This window comes from Malaclemys terrapin, chromosome 3 (genome assembly GCF_027887155.1).
Source record: "Malaclemys terrapin pileata isolate rMalTer1 chromosome 3, rMalTer1.hap1, whole genome shotgun sequence".
Lineage (NCBI taxonomy): Eukaryota > Metazoa > Chordata > Testudines > Emydidae > Malaclemys > Malaclemys terrapin.
In genome coordinates this window covers 166137305-166155477 of record NC_071507.1, presented here as the reverse complement: position 1 = coordinate 166155477, position 18173 = coordinate 166137305, and the positions used below count along the sequence as shown (strand labels likewise).

Sequence of the window (18173 nt, the reverse complement as noted above, 5' to 3'; positions counted from 1 at the left end):
ATTCTACATTTGTAAGTTCGACTTTCATGATAAAGAGATTGCACTACAGTACTTGTATGAGGTGAATTGAAAAATAAATTTTTTTTGTTTTTATAGTGCAAATATTTGTAATAAAAATAAATATAAAGTGAGCACTGTACACTTTGTATTCTGTGTTGTAATTGATATTAATATATTTGAAAATGTAGAAAACATCCACAAATATTTATAATAAATGCTATTCTATTGTTGTTTAACAGTGCAATTAATCACATGATTAATCACAATTATTTTTTAATCACATGATTAATTGTGATAAATTTTTTTAATCGCTTGACAGCCCTACTAATTATATTTTCTTACATTTGAACACTGCATTTTGTCTGTGCCACTTGTATGCGTAAACCTATGCAAAATATTAGTAATGATATCAATCATGAAGAGAACAGGTAAACAATATATAACACTGTTATATATATAGTTCACATGGAACTATACTTTAACTGTTGGAAAATGCTGACTTTATAATGATAACCACTGTAACAGCACTACACGTACTACTAACTGACATTTATCTACCATGTGTTTACTAAAATTGTCATTATTTCTTTGAAGTCATAATAGCATGAAATGCAATTCATTGGTCATGTCAGCAGAATAATGTGATGCATAGTCTCTACTGTAACTTGACATCAAAATGACAAATGCATCTTATTGAAAGAAAATTGCAGCCTAAAGCTGAAGAATCTGGAATAAAAAAGTAACTTCCCAAAATATGGACTCATTTAAAACTTTGCTTTCTATTTTATGATGTTGGTTCACTTTACTTAAAAATATTGTTGCATGGTAAAGAAAATCCCAACATCTTTTGTTCAAACTGTGAATGTATTACTGGGTACCTTATTAAACATGCCTGATCTCTACTGGCTCAGCAGGAGAAATAGCTCCCAAAGGTCAAAAGGGCAAACATTTTCAGAAATAATCACCGTACCATAGTACAAAACAACACAAAAAAGCTTTATGTATCAAACATACTTGAGCACAACCTGCTAATACATATTGTGACAAACCAGCACACAAAGGATGCATTCTGCCCCTCTACCCTCTGATGTACTACTAAGATCTGAGTCCACAATCCCTTTGTAAATGCAAAGAAATGTGGGCACAAATTACACCCACAAACAGGAAGCCTGGGTCGCCTTCTTACTCTGTAAGAGACAACAATTCCCAAAGTGTTGCCACAGGTATCTCCTATTCTACAGATGGGGAAAAGGGCAATTTCAGTCATGTTAGTAATTTCTGATGTCATTGTGTGACAAATGCTGACATTTTAAAGAGATCACTATATATCATCCTATTCCTTTGCTAAATATATGAGCAAGCTTTCTAAAGAAGAGTGTGACACCACTCAAATATTGATGAATTACACTAAATGCAGTGCACTGTCTCATATTAAATTCCATTTAATAATGTGGTAACATTATTTTAATAATCTGATACTAATGTCAGTACATCAAGAAACAAGCTATTCTATTAGCATATTTTAAAGCAAGGCATAGAGCCTTCATTAGCTCCTGAATGTAAAAATAAAAATTCACACCACTATCACAAACCCATAGAAATTGCCATATTGGATAAGACCTGAGGTCCACATAGTCCAGTATGCTGCCTCTGACAGTGGTTAGTACCAGATGTTTCTGACAAAGGTGTAACAACATAGCAGTAGATGGATGTGGGAGAATCTGTCCCCCACAGTATTCAGGGATTGGCTTAATCCCTGAAGCATGAGTTTTAATATCCCTTCCAAATTTTTGTTATCACGTATTATGATAACTCTGAATATTCTTGCTGCCCAGAAATGTCCAATCCCTTATGAATCTTGCTAATTTCTTGGCTCCAATGACTTTCAATGGCAATAAATTTCTCAGGCCAACTATACATTGTGTGTAAAAGTATTTCCTTTTATTAACACAAATGGAAGCTCGCTATGGGTATATTGCATGAACATTACATACATATCCTGTTCTAACCTCTTTCTTATCCAAGTCCCCAGTCCTACTAACACATAAGTGAGTACCTTTATGCACATAAACAGACCCATTGAAGTCAATGGGACTGTTTACATGTGTAAAGTTATTCATGAGCATGTTTGCAGGATCAGAGCCTATGATTGCAACTAACCTAACCGAATAATTAAATGCCTTATCCACTGAATTGCACCTCAAGGAAGGCAGTGTGTAACATGTAGCTGATATCTTTCTACAGTATGTGTTTCAAAAGACAAGACCAGGTCATATAAGAAGGGTAAATAACAGAGATTGAGCAGACTAGTATGATAGAGTAATCAGACAAGATGGCTGGGGTGTGTGTGCGGGGGGGGGGGAGGGTAAGGGGGGAATGACGACCACAAGATGCTATCTCTGTGTGTGTAAGGTAATACAAATAATACATTATTCTATACTCTGAGTAAATATAAGAACATGTAATTAAACACTACTGTGAAGCAAATTTAATGTTGTGTCATTATTTTTGTTACAAGGGGGTTGGGAACTCACAACTTAATTAAATATTACTGGGGATCAGAATCATGATGTCACAAAAATCCAGATAAGCACTAGACTAAGGGGGGGGGGGGGTTATTCTTTGGATTCTTTCTTTTCAGACCCCAGAGGCCTCTTCAAATAGGTACAAATCCGAGTATTGAACTAACACTCTATATGGGAAAATTAAGACTAAAAAGGTAATTCTGTTTTGCCCCTTTATTCTCCAGTTATATATAATGTATTCTGCCTACAGTAAATCCATTTACACTTTGGTACCATTCCAAGGCCTATTAAGTCAATCAGAGCCTTACCATTGATTTCAAAGTGTCTTGGATCAACCCTTTTATGAGGTTACATTTAGGAATAACTAGCCAAGCAATCAAGCAAAGCAATTAAACACATGCATAACTTGAGTAGTCCTATTGACGTCAATTCCTAAGTGAAGTGTGTGCTTAAATACTCTGCTAGAATAATGACTAAGAATGCAATATTGTGGATGTAGATATGCCACAGTGTATACTTAGACTAGCTCACATTGCTCTATCTACAGCTAAGACATCAATAACTTGGTTTCCACTTGAGAAGAAATTTTTGGAAATCTCTCCAGGTAGTAGAAACAGTAATATTCCTATTTTAAGACCCAAAGCTTTAATTCTCTAATCTTTATCAAATAATTTATAAAAGAAAATGTATATGGAGAATAAACCTGGATATATGATATATGGAAAAAATCTAGAGGCTGCTGATTTTGGAGAAGAGGTGGTACCTCCCCTATATGTTTCTATTAAAGATTGTCACTGCAAACTGATATTTTAAGAAGCGTATCTCCCTCTTCAATATTTTTCCTCAATGATTCTTATCAGGGGAACTATTGGGGGAAGGGGAAAGAAGTACTTTTCTCCAAATCTCTTTGAAATGTCAGAAGTAGCCAAGTGGTGGTTGTGCATTGTAATAGAATGACTATGGTGGATGGCAACAGAGGGTCCTGTGGCACCTTTAAGACTAACAGAAGTATTGGGAGCATAAGCTTTCATGGGTAAGAACCTCACTTCTTCAGATGCAGAAGTATTGGGAGCATAAGCTTTCAGGGGTAAGAATCTCACTTCTTCTTGCAGCTGAAGAAGTGAGGTTCTTACCCACGAAAGCTTATGCTCCCAATACTTCTGTTAGTCTTAAAGGTGCCACAGGACCCTCTGTTGCTTTTTACAGATTCAGACTAACACGGCTACCCCTCTGATATGGTGGATGGGTTGGTTGGGTTTTTCCTGAGACATTCACAGCCAGTTTTTGAAGAGTGTGGCTCATTCCAGATGAGAACTCCTTTTCATCATTATTTGTTGAGACAGAAGTTGAGATATGTTCTTCCTGCCTTGGGAAGAGTGTGAAACTATACCAGCAACACTGGAAACAGGAATGGGACTGCCTCTGTACCCTCTTTCAGTAATAAACAAGTTATTTTGTTAAACTGAGTTTCTGTTTCTGCCATTATTCATGGGATCTCAGCCTGGCTGTTCTAAATCAGCAGCGAGATGACCATACGATCACACAATAATATCCCTGATTCAATTTCTGAAATAACTGGATCCAGATGGCTCCGACACCCTTTGGTTGTTATATTAAGCCTCACAGTGACAGTGGTCGACATACTGAGGAATGCTAAATTCATTTTTCAGCTCTTGGTAACAGCCATGTTCTCTAACTGGAAAGAAATATTAACAAACAGTACACAACTGTTCTACTCCTTTAAATTGCAGTGGGTGAGGTGGCAGAGATAATTTTCATCCCACGCTAGAGGCAGAGCCCTCAAACTGGTAGGATTTTGGTAAACTTAAAAGCCCTGGATAGATTGAGAGCGTGATATTTTTATCTTTGACAATGCTGAGTGATTTGCCATTCTATCCAGTGCTTGCATACTTCACAGCAGGCCATATTCATACTTCACAGCAGGCCATTTTCTCTGTGATGTTTATTACCCACATCTGGCACACTGCACCAGGTCAACTGAGATTGTTATTTATAGCTTCTTTTCCTAATATAATGAGCAAAACAAATTAAATCAACAATAATTTGCATATTTTAAAAACTATGTTAACATTCTGTGAAAGTTTGAATTATCTTTGTTTTGAAAGTTAGTTTTCTAAGTAGATAGATTGTGATTTATATCTGAGATTTTTCCCTCTCTGCCTTTCTTAACCAGCCGTAAACTTGTCACTTCGTCTTAAATGCCTTCATCTGAACATCTCCAATGGAGAGACATTGCTTCTCTTGGGCAAGAAAAGCCTAGAACTCCCTTGTCTTCCAGATGAGCAATAGTGAAATCACACTTCACTGTGCTATATCTCCACACTCTCAAAGGCTGTAAATCTGCTCATTATAATCTATGAAACATCACAAAAGGATTTTTTTAAATTCTATAAAAAGTATTCCTACTGGGTCCTTAAGGCATTTGGGATTGGGATTTTCAAAGGAGATTAAAGGAAATGAAGTGCCCTACTCTCATGGGATCTGAATGAGCTCTGAGCACTTAGAACTGTTGGGCTCCTTGCAAATGCTTACCACATACAGTAACTATAAAGTGACATAATGCTGTATAAATTGTTGTAATTGCTTACTCCACCTCTGCTGAAATTCCCACACGTACCTTCATCTCTTTTCATCTTGCCTGTTTCCACTCTCCATTTGACTCCCACATTTTCCTTTCTCAAGATTCTAAGATGTGTAGAATAGTATTTTTACCTTCTCATGACATGCAAAGATGAATGTTCAAATCATCCATTAAGTCATGCATTTTTCCCAAACAACTCTGCTGAGTGCAATATCTGAGTAGTTTACTCCATATGCTTTATATCATGAAAACAAGCTCAAACTCAAAATTCACCAACAATCGCAGCTTCAAACTCTTTGCAGATATGGAAACAGAGCAATAATTTTGCACAAAATTTCAGTGGGCAAATCAGTTAAGGACAGAGGGAACTAGTAGCAGAATCCATTAAAATTACTCAGTCTGTTAAAATAATTACTTTACATATATAGGTGTAGTGTTCAGCCTGAACATTTCCCCTTTTATTTGTCATTTGTTCTTCTATCAGGCTTTGAAAGGTTGCTTGAACATAAGAACTAGGAAAGATTCCACTTCCAACTGCTATTGGTTCATCCTTGGTGGTAGAAAGAGAAACTCCTTTTAAAGCAACGATGACTTTGTAAAGGAATGCAAGGTCGTAGTCCCAATCTTGTCACTTGCAATATCTTCTGCTACTACCTAGAACACTAGAGGTGGCTTCAGCCTGATTCCAAGAAACCTTCCTGTCCCACAGATTATTTTTAGAAGAAGAAACATGATGTTTCTTTGTTCTGACCATGCAGAAAGAAAGAAAAGAAGCAATCACATGTGGTTTAATTAGGCCAAAACTTTTACAACTTATTTGGGAACACTCAGAAATAAATTGTACAGTGTAGGTCATCATTCTTTCCTTAATTGTTTCCTCCTGTTTGGGAGGGCTACCATCAGCCTTCCCCTTTCTAATCTGACCCCATCTCATTACTGGCACCCTGATGCCCTCCCCTTATATGAGAATTGAGGGTGTCTTAAAGAAGTGTGTGTGAGGGGGTGGGGGGGTTCCCCAGTGTAGTAGATGTTAGCTTCTGTAGCACTGGGTCTGTTTTCAGACTGTTCCCAATAAATGTGCCTGTCCTGATGTTTCTTTTTCAAACATAATATTCCATTGCTGAGTCTGCTCACTTTTATGCAGAGAAAAAAAAACTTTGAAACTAATGCAAGTCCCAAGGTAGAGTAAGGGACATTACAAAAAATCAAACTTGCTTTCCCCCATCCGACCTTTTTTCATTCTAAATAATTTAATCAGATGAAAGCTGTTATTTTTTTATTGCTAATTAATTTACCCACTATGTAATGTTGCCACAACTATTTCAAAGACTTTCCCTTCCTGAACAGACTTCAGTGGGGATGGTAAAGGAAACAAGGTTTGTCCTTTAAAAGGAAATGTGCACAAGTGGGGGGAACTTTAGAACAGAATCTAACAACCCCAACATTTTAAGAATCTAAATGGAGATGATGCATTATGAACAACTGAACCAAAGAGGAGCCTTTCTGAGATCGTGCACTATGAGTTAGAGGTGTATCTTTTCACAGCTCATATCGGACCAGGCTCAAGCAATACCAGAATTAAACAGTAGATAGAGGGAGAGACAAAATTTGACCAGGATCCAAAGGTTTTAAATATAAAACTATAAAAATAACTACAAAAAGCTTTAAAAGGGCTTACTTTTTCAGTGTATATTTCATACCTAAGCATCTATATAAAGAGACCATTAAGTTTCCACAGTAAAATACTCAAAAGTCTGGAAATGGCTACATGCAAACCAGCTGGAAATAGCTGGATGAACTCAGGCCCCTTGTGCATATGCATTAGAACATGGTCTTTAATCATGGTTGCATATTAAATTTAAAAAAATTGTGTTGGCCATTAGAAGATCAACATTTGCCAACAGATGTATTGCCACCATTATTTCCTGTTCAAAGATTATGAGGAAAAGTGATACAATTGCATACTATTGGCATATGACAAGTTTTGAATGGGGACCACTTTATAATGCAATGCAGTTTTTTTCTACAACTGGGATAGATTACTTTTTACATTCTTACAATATTTTAACTTATTTCAGTGGAACAGTTGCTAGGGCAACAATCAGTCTCAACTGTACATTATTTATTTCTAATTTGTTTTGTACTTCTCACTACTAACCTACATCCCATAAAACTGCAATACTATACACTAAAAAAAATCAATTACTACCAATTATATAAATTATTTCATTTCTTGCGGTAAAGCCAAATGACTAAATTTCATATATTAAAATGTGCCCATAAATTAACACCGTAATTAATACTTTGTAAACACTTGCACATAAACTACAGCTCACTTGTATTCATTTTCAGCTGACAGGAAAAATGAAGGTATAGACCCACACAGCTGTGCTTTCCTAGATGGATTGATGAAAAAAAATTTTTTTTTTAAATGCATTTATTGTATAAAAATAACAACACAGCTGTAAGGTTTAATGCACTTTGGCTCACAGAAATAAATGACTCTTCGAAAAACTAGCATGGAAATATACTAATTAGCAGGACAAAAATAGATAAGCTACACGTGAAATCTAGAATTTTTATGACTGCACTAAAACAACACACTTTCCTATTATCCATCATGAATACTGAATAAAAGGTACAAAAGTTAGATGAAGCTGCGGTAAGTACTGCTGCTTGGGTACCAGATGGAAATGGAAGGAAAATTATGGAGCTAGAACAGTAGGCAGTGTGAAGGTGTAGAACACAGTACAAATCTTTCCTCTTATCTTATTTCCATGCTTGTAAGGTTTGGAGTGGATGGGTTTGTCCTGCTGCAGCCTTAACGGTCTCTAAAACTAATTTTTGCTAACACATTTTCTAGGTATTTTTATACAGCTTTAGTGTTCTTCCATGGATAGCCCCTAGGCTCAGGAAGTGGTTAAGTTTAACCCGTGTGGGAATCAGAGGGAGAAACAGCTTCCCCTGAATTTACTAACATCTCTAAACAGGGTTAGAGGCTATGCTGTGCCTCAGTAAATTCTCTGTATGTAATGTTTTCTCCACATCTAAAGTTACTGAAAATACATATAGGATGAGCAACCCACCATATTTAGCAGTAAGAACATAATCTGACAGCTGGATGGAACTTCTGTGAAGAAGTCTGTGTCATCACTCACTTTCTGAAGCACTTTGTAACTTCACAGTGGAGATCCAGAAATTGGTTACAGCCAAGAGCAGTTGTAGCAGCAGGGTGGGCATGCCTGTATGATACCAGCAGATCTGCTGATTGCACTCCTCCCACCCACAGTAATATGAAGCATACCTTTCAACCTTCAAACATGCTTGCTGATGTGAAACATCTGCAAATGTGACAAATGTCATCTTGGTGAATAACAGGAATTGAAGCAATGATCTGCAGAGCTAAAATGCACAAATGTCCCATGTTTTCTCATTTTTAAGCCTCCCCGAGCAGTGAGTGATGACATTCATGCTACGGCAGAATTGTTCTTGTGTCATCAAATTGTAGTTTTCTGGGCTTGCTTTCGTGTACATTTTAAGCATAATGGGAAATAGGTTATAAAAAAACTCCATAGCAAATTCTACTGATGTACAATGAATTTTCTAGGAATCATCCCACAAGGAGCAAGAATGTAGCCAATGGATAGGTCCCAGAGAGTTTGAGATTTCTTGCAAAATGATACAATGAAAAGTGAGAAAAATCCAGTAGAAAAAATTGCCAGCCAGGTTGATGGTTAAACTCCTGTTATTCTTCTTATATCAATTCATTTTTCAAACCATCACCATGGAACACACAAATAGTGCTCAAAGGTCACATTCTCTGGTTTGTTTTTTGCCACTTCAATTACCTTTTTACCAAATAAGGGTTTAATGTGCCTGATAAAATTGAACTGTGTAACACAACCTAAACTAAAATGTAGTGACCACTGTACTATAATATACTAATAATTAATGGAGATATCCCATCTCCTAGAACTGGAAGGGACCTTGAAAGGTCATTGCATCCAGCCCCCTGCCTTCACTAGCAGGACCAAGTACTGATTTTGCCCCAGATCCCCAAGTGGCCCCCTCAAGGATTGAACTCACAACCCTGGGTTTAGCAGGCCAATGCTCAAACCACTGAGCTATCCCTCCCCCCCACTAGCTCCACTAAAATCCAGTAGCTTGAAAAAAATGACTTACCTTGATCTTAATGAGAGTCTTTTTCTCTATGTGCCCTTAAAAAATCAATTTCTTGCCTGCCTGTTCCTCTGAACATTTTTCTCCTCACCACTTTGTTTCTTTCTGCTCAGCTCCTCTTCTGAGCCTACTCCTCCCACTTCATCCCTAGGTCTGTTTTCTGAGGTGGAGGCAGTTGCTACTTTCAGTACCTGCTTTGGATAGAGACAGTGAAGAAGCAGTAGGAGGAGGAGGGAATGGGACACAGAAAGCACACCTATGGTGGAGTGTAGAAGGAGAGAAGCCTCGGGGATGAAGAAGCAGCGAATACCATGGAAGAGAAAAGAAGCAGTGTGAGAAGGCTGGGGACCAACTCGCTAAGCAGCAGTTCTGCAGAAAAGGACCTGGGGATTACAGTGGACGAGAAGCTGGATATGAGTCAGCAGTGTGCCCTTGTTGCCAAGAAGGCTGTATTAGTAGGAGCATTGCCAGCAGATCGAGAGAAGTGATTATTCCCCTCTATTAGGCACTGGTGAGGCCACACCTGGAGTAGTGTGTCCAGTTTTGGTCCTCCCACTACAGAAGGGATGAGGACAAATTGGAGACAGTCCAATGGAGGGCAAGGAAAATGGTTAGAGGGCTGGGGCACATGACTTACAAGGAGAGGTTGAGGAAACTGGGGTTATTTAGTCTGTAGAAGAGAAGAGTGAGGGGGGATTTGATAGCAGCCTTCAGCTGCCTGAAGGGGGGTTCCAAAGAGAATGGAGCAAGGCTGTTCTCAGTGGTGGCGGATGACAGAACAAGAAACAATGGTCTCAAGTTGCAGTGGGGGAGGTCTAGGTTGGATATTAGGAAAAACTTTTTCACTAGGAGGGTGGTGAAGCACTGGAATGGGTTACCTAGGGAGGTGGTAGAATCTCCATCATTAGAGGTTTTTAAGGCCTGACTTGACAAAGCCCTGGCTGGGATGATATAGTTGGTGTTGGTCCTGCTTTGAGCAGGGGATTGGAATAGATTACCTCCGAAGGTCTCTTCCAACCCTAATATTCTATGATTCTAAGAGACTACCTGAAGTCAGAAGAGATGTGTTTCTCTGGGTTGCCAGTGAGGGATTAGGAGGGGAGACGTAGGTATCAGGGACAGTGATTGTAGCTGGAACCAGAAAATAGCCTGAGTTCCAGGCCTAGGAGAGAGTAAAGAGGTTTTTCTGAGGATGGAATTATTGTCAGAGACACAGGGGTGACTAGGCTCTTATATCAGCCCCACTAGGAGGTTCACAGCTGAGCTGCCCTGCACTTTCAAAGAATTGGCACATATTTTTTTATACCTACTCCAAAAAGATATTTGCCTCAGGCAAGCAGGTGAATAGGATTTTAAAGGGCTAATGTAGAGATCTATAAACTGAGTTAATCAGCCTATCCCTCAGTTTCTGAAGATTTTAATAATCAAGCTTAAAACTTAGAACAGTTATCAACACCCTTTAAAAATATTAATTGCAATAAAACATCTTTAAGAAAAAGAAAAAAAAGAAAAAACCTCGGTGATATAGGTAAATAGGCCAATTGTCCCTGTTAAATAAATTGGGGAATGGAGACAAAGAGGTTAATCTGAACATTTTGAAATTTAGATCCCTCGGGTTAGAGATCAAATTTCATAATATAACACCAAAGTAAAAGTGGCCTAACTTTCAGAGGTACTGAGCACCCGAAGAATCAGTTTGTTTTATTTAGATATCTAAACACTGTTTTACTGCATGTGCTGAATCTGCTTAAAATTAGGTACCTAAATTTGAAAACTTCTGGTTAAAATAACTTGCCTAATTGTCAAAGGCATTAATGGTCTGTAATTGAGATTGGAACTGTAAATGTCTAATGCCCCCCTCTAACCATTCCATTATCATAGTCACTAAATATCTTGTTTTGTATTGAACTGTGGACATTTGATTTGTTAAAAAATACTATATTTTCAAAATAATACCCTAATCATATGTATTAATCTGGTAAAACATAAAATATAACACTTGTTTTAACATTTGTTATTTTTATATCATAATATTAAGATATCTATAGTGCTTCTTCTCTTGGTAGTTTAGTTAGTAATTGCGAAGCCTAGCGGCACTAATACTACAACTTACTGGAGAATATGCTTAGAGATTGTAAATACTCTAGACTTTGGTCTCAACCCTGGATGTGACTCCATGCAGGCAGAACCATGTGCCCATATAGAGTCCTGTTGAAATCTTGAGCAAAAGGTGAGCATGAGCAAAGGGTTTCACCTATACAGATTCACTTGCATGTGTTAGGAGATAGATAGTCAAGCCTGTCTGTAAAGGCCTGTATTTTAAGAATTTAGATATATGTTTATCATTTAGCTAGTTATAGAGGTATAAAAGAAAGAATCTGTGTAAGGGCCTTCTCTCACTGGGACAGTCTGAGGCCCTGTTCTTAAGGCAATGCCTTTGGCTAAGAGGCAGCCATAAACTGGGAAGCGTGCGGTCACATCCTCACATTCCAAGCTAGCCATATTGAAATAAAGTAATCTGGGGCTGTTAGGAAGGTGATCCAATCTATCACCTCCAGAGAAAGGGAAGAGCCTAAAAGATGTAAAAGGAAATTTAGTTTGATAGTTTTCTGTCTGGTAAGAACTCACTTATCAATAGACACAGCTGGGAAACCCTTATGTCTGTATAGATGTAGTTGTGAAATCCTCACTTCTGTATTGTTTTGTCATTATAGTTCCCACTTTGCTATGTTTATTTGCATGGTCTCTGCCTGGTTCTGTGAATGTTTCTGTCTGCTGTATAATTAATTTTGCTGGGTGTAAACTAATTAAGGTGGTGGGATATAATTGGTTAGCTAATCATGTTACAATATGTTAGGACTGTTTGGGAAATTTTAGTAGAATGATTGGTTAAGGTATAGCTAAGAATATAACTATATAAATTAGGGGCAAACAGAAAGTAAGTTGTGATTCGAAAATACGGAAAAAGGAACTTGGATTTAAGCTTGCTGGAAGTTCACCCCAATAAACATCAAATTGTTTGCACCTTCGGACTTCAGGTATTGTCTCTGTTCATGCAAGAAGGACAAGGGAAGTGGGAGAGTGAAGGAATAAGCTCTCTAACAGCATGACTGAGGCTTTAATTACTGGTTTACTAGCTAGAAGAATACAAATTAGAAAGAACCAATTCAAACGGTCCAAATTTTCCTACTTTCAGATAAGTATTAGTATTAACTATGAGTGAGGTTTTTAGAGAGGTAAAAAATAAATTTAGCAGTTCAGAGTAACATTTATCTGATGTATTCTGATTTAACCAGCGTTATTGTCCTAGTCATCTCATGCTGATCTACAATGGGGTTTTAACAAGGCTAAATTCATCTAGGAACAAATTTGTCCACTCTACGCTAGAATTTAAAGTTGTGAGTTATGATTAAAAATCTCAATGTAGAGTAAGCTTTCAAAGTGCACCATGGCTTGAGGATAGGAATATCTTTTTTATAGTAACTAAAAGGAATTTCCTTCCTTGAAGGCAGGTGACCTGATACCAGGAAAAGAGATACAGTAAGTAGAACCTCAGAGTTATGAACACCAGAGTTATGAACTGACGAGTCATTTGGAACAGGAAGTACACAATCAGGCAGCAGCAGAGACTTCCCCCTCCCCCACAAATACAGTACAGCAGTGGTGGGCAACCTGCAGGCCACACGCGGCCCGTCAGGGTAATCTGCTGGCCAGTTTCAGAATTAACATTTTCTGATGCCTAAAGAAAGCAATTGTATTTCCCTGTCCAAGCCTGGGAAATTCATAGAGACTTTTCCTAATAAACAATCTGCAGCAGTTCAAAGTTCAGCAGGATAGCTCAAATCTTCAAGTAACCAATGTCTATATAATCGGTTAAAGAAGACATTTTTACTCGGAGTGTATATATACATATTTATAAATAAATTCAGTATTATTCAGATCAATACTTTCTAGCTGGTTCTTCCTCTAAACCAATACAAATCAACTACAAATAGGACCAAGCATTTCAGTTTAAATTCCACAAAAGATTAAGTTGAAATAACAGTTGTCCATTAGAATGAAATTTGTGAAGCACTGCAATACTGCAAGAGGATGTCTGATGTTTAATTATCTTCTTTATGAACATATTATAAACACTACTGATTCTCTAAAAGTGGATTTCTTATCCTAAAGCCAAGAACAGAAACCATTCTCTTAAGTCAATTTCTGTAGCAATATTGCAGTTGTAATGGACTGAACAAAATACCATTATCAAGTTCAAAAATCCTAAAATGCTTCTATATAATTATCTTAAACTAAAGTCAAACTGGACCATTTCCCATGATAATGATAAAGCACTTTACCTATTACCATCCAACTATTCCAGATGACAACAAAAAGAACACTGAAGGTGATGTACGTACAGGTGCTTTTCACATAAAACAGAAAATCCCTTTTGGTGACATTCTTATGGACAGATCAATCTAAAGGAAAGAAATTCAATCAACTTCCCTCTGTGTTTTGCCACAGAACAATTTCCTCAATAATTGAAGTGTTTATAGGACATTTGGAGATTTGCAGACTGCGCAAGAGGCACTAGATAACTACAGAATTCAGTTAAGATTAAAACATTACCTGCATTTCTAGTACTCTGGAATATATGAAGATCAATTGCCTAACCTTCACAAAAAATAATTATAAAGCTGAAATTTGTACTGACGCTGATCATGGTTTTAAGAGATCCGCTTATATCAATTATTTCTCAAATTATAATATTGCATAACCAGTTGTTGTTTTATAATCTGCATAAAAAGAATGGAGGATTTGTGTGTAACAAACATAATCCATACAACGTTGTATTTGAAATAGTTACAGATCATTGCAATTAGATTTTTGCATTCCTTTCAATAAATACAGAGCTAGACTGTTGCTCTCCCTTGCGCAGGCATACAATGGAGTGGATGGCTGGAAGAAGAGGTGACAGCCTTCAAAGCAAGGTTGTGGCTAAAAGTGACCAAGCAAAATGTTTTTGCAAATTTGATCTCAGAGATTGCATTTTTTTAAAAAAGACTGAATAGAATACACATAATTTCATGCCATTATTTTGAAAATACATTGATGGTGACTACATAAATATTATAAACAAAAATGTTCTCTGATACACAGGTGGGTTTAGTAAAGGGGGGGAAGAGAGAGAGAGAGAGTGAGAGAGTGAGAGAGCGAAAGAGAAGCCTCTCACAATTACTAATTCCCTAGCTAACTATTTCTGCCATGGGGGCAGAGGTATGATAACAGATACAACAAGATAAAAAGCCCTAGCTCAATTAAGTTCAGGCCTCCACTGTATGGAGAAAGGAAATAAAAAGGGCAAACTCAGTGATATAATTCTTTTTATTTACTTCCTAGCTCTTCTGATGGTTGTAGGTCAGAGGCATTTTATGATATGACAGTGGCACTTCATAAACACCTGGTTAATTTTTTCCTAAGGGTGTTTGAAAAATTGTTTGTGTTGAATAAATATTTTACAATGCATTGATTTTGATGATCAAAACCAATTACCTTTTCTGTTTGTTAATAAGCAAGGTATCTAAAGATTAGCACTTCATTTAATACTTATTTCTTTCCATTCATTACAACATTGGTACACAACTCCGCACAAGGGTTTTAACAAATTAAAAAACAACAAATAATCTAACTAAATCATAACGTACAAAGAAGAAAACAGAAACACAATTCTTGACTGAAAATCAACATAACACTGCTACTTCCATAGCTATCTCATATCCCTATTTCAGGGGTCGGCAACGTTTGGCACGTGGCTCTCTAGAGTAAGTACCATGGCGGGACGGGCCAGTTTATTTACCTGCTGACACGGCAGGTTTGGCCGATCGCGGCCCCCACTGGCTGTGGTTCACCATCCCGGGCCAATGGGGGCGGCGGGAAGCCTCAGCCAGCACATCCCTCGCCCGCGCCGCTTCCCGCCTCCCCCATTGGCCTGGGACGGCGAACCACGGTCAGTGGGGGCCACGATCGGCCGAACCTGCCGCGTCAGCAGGTAAATAAACCAGGGTGCTTACCCTGGTGAGCCACGTGCCGAACGTTGCCGACCCCTGACCTATTTCATTTTAACATCTGTACTTGACTCGATGTAAGAAATTAATTCCTCCCATGGCATATGGAATTCTACAGTTATATAAATTAATTTTTTTATGTGATGCAATTTCTTTCCAACTCAATACATTTTTCAAACTGAGAACACATGAACACTTTCATTTTTTCCCTTGATTAACTTCTTTGCACGGACAAGGGCAATATGTGTTTTTAAGGACTTCATTCACCTATATCTCGAGGAGAAAATAATTAGCAAATATAGATCCAAATGATCCCTTCCACTTCCATCAACAGAGGAAAATATTAGGATGTGAGGGATTTGGGAGAGGGGCATGAGAAGATTGGATGAAAGGGGTAAGTGATAGATGCAGAGCAAGCTCATTTCAACCCAACAACTCCGAAGTCCCCACAAGCAGTGGTGATTAGTAAGGATTCGTCTTGATAGGTGGGGACAGGGAGATTGTTGTTCATTAAAAGCTGGAAGAGGCAGACAGAAATTTGCTAAATCAGAAGTCATTGTCTCAAAAGCTGCCGTTCTATGTATCCAATCTCAGATTGCCTCAGTCCCTTGAACTCTTTGGGGTGTATGAAGATTAGTTCTATACTGATATACAGAAGAAGAAGGTTCCTTGCACCCTCTTCCTCTCCTTCCATGCCTAAAGAAGTCTGGGCACATACTTGCCATTGGGTTGCAAGGACAACCTGTATTCAAAACATAAGCTGATTGTTACATTAATGAACCTGTGACAAGCCTTGATTATTTCTCCTTAAAATGCAGGTTTGCCTGTTCACATACACCATATCTGCTTTAGATCATGGTTTTTTTTTATACTTTCCCCTTGAAATGTTACTCATAAAGCCAAACTCTGGCCTCAGATGGAATTAGCTCATTAAGGGTCATAATCTGCCAACTTCACTCAAGTTCAGTAGTACCTTACTCTGTGAATAATCCAATTGACTTCAAAAGAACTATTGTGGAGTTATAGACTGCTCAACATCAATGAGTAGCAAACTCTGACCCATAATGGTGTGCTGCAGGGGCTATAGGTTGCTCCCAGGAGTCCTTTGTTAAAATTCTGTCACCAAATATATACAAGGAAAGATTGTGGTGATTTCCCTATCTATGATAGAACTACTTCTCTCTGGATACAGCTTAACCATCCCTGTCAGATAATATATCCCTGGGGCTTGTGAGAGTATGTCTGAAGAATACTTTTATTCTGTTTTCGAAAGCAGCAGAAAATAGGTATTTACAAATACCCATGGAAGGAAACATTGGACTCCCCAAAAAGCTCTTCAACTTCCTCTTTCACATTTCTAGTTACACAGGTTCAATATGGTGCTATATGCCATAGTTATACTCAGTTAGTATAGTCACCGGCGGCATGAGGGGAAACTTGAAGAAAAATGAACTGCAGGTAAGTTTGTCTGTCAGCTTGAGTTGCCTTCCTTTTTGGTTATGAAGCAAGTATTTTTGTTTACACTGGAAAAACAGATTTCACATCCTGACTCCCCTCTTACTCAATGATTTCAGAGAATACTTTGTGGGAACTCCTTATGAAAACGTTAGCGAATGATCACTAAGCAAGCACATGTGAGTGCAGGATTTGGCCCTTAGTGTGCTATATGTGGAGATGCCTAGTTTCCTATACGCTCTAGATGCAGTCTTTGGTTTCCTATACACTTCCTGCTGGGGCAGAAACAAGCAAGCCCAGGACAGGGTAGTCACAGGCTGCAGTTACACAGAGCAATCAATAGTTTGTTACCTCCTTTCTGTACCTAGTTTCTGTTCATAATAAAGGATTTATCTTGACACCAGTCTGCTTGTCAGCAAGCCAATGTAGAGTACTTCACCAGCTCTTAGACACTACCAGGACTTAACAGGCAATACTCTCACCTGAGAGATCCATACAGCAGATCTCAACTTCCGATTCTGCTTACCCTTTATGAGTAGAATTCACAATGGCGTTTATCCTAAATGCTTTGCCTATTTTATAAATAAATTCCCTATATTTATGTTTAAAGAAACATTTTTTTTTACAGTTTGCCACTTATAAACAGTAACTTAAATAAATCCTTTGATGTTTGCAGGATTTAAATGCCATTTTCCTCTAAAACCACTGTCAGAGACAATTGGGTGGAAACTCAGAACTTACATATCTTGCTGAAAACATACAGCAGAATGATTATTGTAAAAATGGAGGACTCCTGGTTAATATTTTCCCTTTATTTTTGTTAGCCTTCTGGCATCTGGCCAGGGCCAAAAGGTAAGTACAGAAATATCATAAGAAAGCTCACTCTTACAATATCTCCCTCAAAAGGGGTAAAAAGTCTCATAAGAAAGATTTTCAGCTCTGTTTTGCAGACCTATACATAATAGTAGATTTACATAGTTTGGCTAAGATATGGTAGCATCCCTACCTAATCAACAAATCTTCTGAAGTTCATCCATCACCAATTGTATACTAATTAGCAATAACATCAATGTTTAGCATACATGATAATAGCTCTATTTAATAATATATACAGACAGTAGTTTGACAAACCTCTTCAGTGTTGTAGTTCTAGTTAAAATAATTTTATCTTGAAAAAAGCCAACAAAGTGTTATCAGTGGTCTCACAGCCTTTTCATTTCAGAAAAATCTATACAATTATTCCACTTGGATTCCCTATTTTGACATATTTAATGTAAGGATGAATAGATCCAGTAGTTTGAGCAATGAATAATGATGTATATTTGTTTGGATCATCAGACAGCAATGAAATTATGTTGTTCC

General features: G+C 37.7%; 1 protein-coding gene across 1 annotated transcript in view; it reads right to left on the bottom strand.

Moving 5' to 3' along the window:
* The window catches only part of CSMD1 (CUB and Sushi multiple domains 1), a 1946356-nt gene that overhangs the window by 815198 nt on the left and 1112985 nt on the right, over positions 1-18173 (bottom strand). The gene's annotated exons all lie outside the window — the stretch shown is intronic.